The sequence below is a fragment of the Echinops telfairi genome, unplaced genomic scaffold (genome assembly GCF_000313985.2).
Source record: "Echinops telfairi isolate 266 unplaced genomic scaffold, ASM31398v2 ScPeMD7_655;HRSCAF=1070, whole genome shotgun sequence".
In the NCBI taxonomy this organism is placed as follows: Eukaryota; Metazoa; Chordata; class Mammalia; order Afrosoricida; family Tenrecidae; genus Echinops; species Echinops telfairi.
In genome coordinates this window covers 8,196,303-8,201,266 of record NW_022104553.1, presented here as the reverse complement: position 1 = coordinate 8,201,266, position 4,964 = coordinate 8,196,303, and the positions used below count along the sequence as shown (strand labels likewise).

Here is a 4,964-nt window from a genome sequence, read left to right as displayed (position 1 = left end):
ATCTTTGGCTGCTGAGAGCCAGTGGTGGCACTGAGAGAGCTTGAGGCTCCTTTGAGAACAGCTTCACCACACTGCTGGTGTGTTAATTGCTTGAGCTTGAGTCTGGTGGATCCTGTCCCCGTACATCGCTTGAGTTTGAGATCAAATTGGGCCTGCTTTGCTAAGCTCCCATGCTACTGACTGTTGCTGACCCACCCCGCTGTCTGCTGCCTGCGGGCAGATTCAGCCTGTCTTGCCTGAGGGAAAACTTTGCTGTCTGCTTCTTGACCTTGGACCCTGTAGCCCAGGTGAGTTAAAGGGCTCCAGTATATTAACTTTTCCACAAAAGTGAGTTGAACTGAGCCCTCGATACTGCTGTGTGGACTTATTAGCTGTTATATTCTTTCTTGCTGTATAAACCTATCGGTATATATATATGTATATATATTATCATACGTGTACTGGTTTTGTTTCCCTATAGAACCCTGCCTAACACAGTGGGGTATTAAGACAGTAAATATAGGGTGGTTGTGTTGGTCTGGGTTGACTAGAGAAACAAACCCAGAGACACTAATATGTGTGTAAAAAAGAGCTTTATATCAAAGAGTGATTGTACATATCAACTCAGTGCAGATCAATCCATGAGTCCAATATTAGCCATAAGTCTGATACTGGTCCATAAATCACTCTTCAGACTCACACAGTCACATGCAATGATGCAGAATACAGGAAGATCACAGGCTGGTGGGTGCAAAGTCTTGTGGATCCAATGGTGCTGGACACATCTTCAGGGCTCTTGCTGCATCAGTGTGGCTCTATGTGTCTTGTCAACAGGAAGGTGAAGGAAAGAGAGAGAGAACATGTGGCCCACCTTCAGGAAGAAAGAGAGGAAGTTCCCAGAATCCTTGTGAGAAAGCCATGTCCACAAGAAGGCATCATCAGGCTGTGACCTGATCGACAGGCTGGACTCCACCCCTTCACTCTTAATATCCTCAAGTTGATTATGTAACTGCCACAGTGGTTCTGGGCCACCTTTCATTGGACACCGGCTAAGCCAGTGATCCTGACCAAAGTCTAACAACCGCTGATCCCACACCTTTAGGGTGGCTGTCATTTACTTCTGTCTTCCGGGATGTTCAGTCTTAAGACCAAGGGCTACAGGTTATGTTGAGGGAAAGCCCAGTTCACGCGGTGGGGTTTCCACATCACATCTTTCTAGTGTGTTTTATGGGAGATGCCATGCTATCCGAAAGGCCAGAGTCTAAGGTCGTAGAAGTGCATAGCTCACAGCATGGTTCACCAAAGTTTGGGTAGAAACAATTCAAGAGTGACTATGTAGGAACACAGTGCCGGGCTTATTCTTGGATTCTCTACAGTTTATTGTTTAGCGTCTCTTCCTGGTGTGAGGTTACTCACCAACAGAAGTATAAATGCCTACTTTGACATCTAGATGTTCCCTTCCTCTGAAATGGACTTAATTTTCTAATACGGTTCCCTTCTCCTTCCTGTTGATTTGTCTCGAGCGGTTTGCAGTCTTGTACGACATCAAGGGATTGGTCTTTTCCTAGTTCCTGCTTCCTGTGGCAGTGACCCCAGCTGATGTGAGGCCTCTTCTTTAGAGGTGCTTCTTGAAGGTGTGCTTATAAAGGGCATGATGAATGGCTCATGGATGGTAGGTAGGTTCGCTACCCCTTTGGGTTTTGGTCTCCAAGATTTGTTTAATTGGTGGTTTTCCTTAGAGTATTGGGATCATATAGTAACTGTCCGTTTGTGATTGATTCCTTCATCATATAAGATGATAATGATTTTTGTTTTTGATCATATGTTCAATTATATTAATATAGGTACTATATTAAATTAATACATATAATAAATATTTATTACATTAAGCTATTTTAGATTTAAACCAATTTTGAATTCTTATGACAAATTCAAATTGGTGCCGGTGCATAATTCTTTCTTTCTTTTTTTTACTGGAAAACAGACAACTCGATAAATTGTTTCTTGCTAGATGACATTACCATGTGCAACAAAATAGTATTAGCTCTATTTCTAGACTTTATGGTCACCCCATAGAATACATCTTTGGAAAAGGAAAAAAAATATATATATATATTTGTTTTGCCTAATCATAAAGCCGTCACACTCGATCAGGCACAGCCCGTGCAATATTGTCGTCAACCCCCACTGACCCTCTTCCCTTTACCGACTACTTATAACATGCTTGGGTCACTTGCAGGAGGAAAACACTGCCCACATCCATATTTAGCAGGGTTTCCAAGCACAATTGTGTTGTCTTGAGTAGAAAGCGAAAACAGTCTGCTAGCCCAGTAATTTCATAGGATCTTATCATTTCATGTATGAGCTATGCTCTTTTAATATTTATGGCTTTTGACGATTTTCAAAGAGACTTTGGAGGCTTTTATTTATTGTTTTTCCCTACACACAATAAAAGGAGCCCTGTCAATCCATGAGAATCCGAAGCGGTCATTTTAGATCCTCTGCATAGTTCAGTTCTTGGGAGCAGGAAGAGAGGGCTATATAGTCTCCCTGCTGTCACCTCTTAGAATAGGAGACTTGAGAGGAACCAAAGCAACAACTGTCAGTATTCATCTCAGAAGAGCTAAAAGCGATGTACGAAAAATGCCGTCTAATAAAATTAGTAAAAGCCAAATCATTTCATTCCAGGAGGGGTGCAAAGGGGAGATTCCATGCAGCATGGATACAGAAAAAAATGAATGGTGGGTCCAGTCAGTCCAAACCAGAGAAGCAACCTTTGAGAGCCTTTGGCTTCAATCCCACTGTGACCAGCAGAGCACATTCCAGGGACTAAGCCTGGGCTATGCTATAGTTGTTGGTGTTCTCAGGCCTGCTGGTGTGGTAGTTCCATAGCCTTTGAAGGATAGAGCCAGTGGCCAATACCACTGAGCGTGCTACTAGAGTGACAACATGGGTGGAATAATTAGCAAGAGTTTAGATTATACACCATTTGAAATTCCATCTACATCTGATTCTCCACCAAGGGCCTGCGACCTGTGCAGAGGCATCCTCAACATGGTCAGGTGTGCCTCCTTCAGAAAGCCAAAGGAGAACTTCTCTGTTTTCTACTCCTTAGTTTGCATATACCAGGTCACCGCACATCCTGGGAAAGGCAGTGCAAGTTGTATGAACGCGCTTCAACTCGAACATGGCACCAAGACTTCACACACAATTGAACGAATGATCACATGTTGCCGGTTCTTCCATTGGGCATGTTCAGTACGCTTCTTTGGATTCAATAGGTGTGCTCTTGTTCCAGAACTATGTCCACGTAGCACCACATTTTGTTAGTCTCCATCCCAGAGAATTGGTGGAGCACTCCTAGGCTTTTGCATAGATCAATGACTGACTTGGCCACATCCTTGTACTGCCCTAGCCTGGCAGCAACTGCTTCAGGTTTATCACCTTCCTGCTGGACCCAGGGTTCACCAGCGATATCATCAACGCCATGTACATGAGGTGGGTTGAAGTCCAGGTTAGATACCCTTTCACTAGGAGGGTGAGATTAACGCTGGCTGAGATGATCTTTGAGCATTTCAGATGCAATGTTCCGAGTGATCACTAGATCCAGCTCACAGATTCAGTACTAAAGTCCTAGGGAAACCATTGAGTAGCCAGTGCTGGCTGCGCCTGTTCTCTAGCTCCGACACCATTAGGATCACATGGTCTAGAACCCAAAGACCTTTCCCTATGTCCTGCTTTGCCATATCACCAATGGCCATGTTTGCCTCGATGTCCTCCTACAAGAAGTGGCCACTGGAGTGATGCTGGAGGCTGAAGTTACAAGACAGTGGGCCCAGGAAGGAGCCCCGAGCACTAGGAACTTTGCTTCTTCTTTCCTTGTTCCTAGCATCCTCGCCAGAGTCGTATAATTCTATTTATGGTTGCTTAGTTTGACTTACTTTTATTTTATTCTTTTCCATTTTTATTGGGAGCTCTTAAATATATAACAATCCATAGGTCAATTAGATCAAGCATGATTATAAAATTATTGCCACCATCATTTTAAAAACATTTTGTTTCTTCTTGCACGCTTTGATTTCAGCTCCCCTTTATGCCCGACCTCCCGCCCTCCCCTCTCCCCCCCAAGAACCATTGTTCTTACATTAAATATTATCATTATTCCTTTTTTTCTCCCATGTCTGACACCATCCAATCTATCCGTTTACCTTCCATTCTCTTATTTGTTCCTCTCAGGTGTCCATTACTCACCCCCATCTTCCCTCTTCTCTTTCTGTACTTTAAAGGCATCGTTACTCTGGTTATTATTTCCGAAGGGTTTATCTATCTTGGATTTCATGCATCGATGATCTTAATTATACAAATGAACATATGCAGGTCTAACAGGATTAATGAGGTAAAACTAAGACCATAATAATAGAGGGAGGAAATATTAAAGAACTAGAGGATAGTTAGGTGTTTCAACAGTGCTATTCTGCACCCTGGATAGATCATCCCTTCTGTGTGGCCCTTCTGGGAGGGACTGGTCAGTTAACTTATAGGTGGCCTTTGGGTCTCCACTTTGCCTATATGCCTTCATGTCAATTTAGTTGCTTGTTTTTAAACTTCTTATACCTATCCCCGTTGACATCTCATGATCACACAAGCTGGTGTGCTTCTTCAATTTGGACTCTTTTACTTTCCTGATAGAAGGCCACTTGTTTGACTAAACCCTTTAAGACCCCAGAGACATATCTTTTGAGCGAGACACCATCAGCTTTCTTCACCACATTTGTTTATGCACCCATTTTGTTTTCAGTGATTGTGTCGGGAAGGGCAGTATCATATATCACCACATAATTAGAACAAACTGTTCTTGTACTGAGGTAAGATTTAAGTAGAGCAAAGTACATTTGCTTCCTTGTTATATATATAATATGTGTGTATACACACATATGATTTATATATAGATCACAATCATATAAGTGTATACACACGCATATATA

At 42.6% G+C, this 4,964-nt stretch overlaps 1 pseudogene; it reads right to left on the bottom strand.

Moving 5' to 3' along the window:
- Positions 1-3,234: 3,234 nt before the first annotated feature.
- LOC101657442 lies at positions 3,235-3,803 on the bottom strand (annotated as a pseudogene).
- Positions 3,804-4,964: the final 1,161 nt, after the last annotated feature.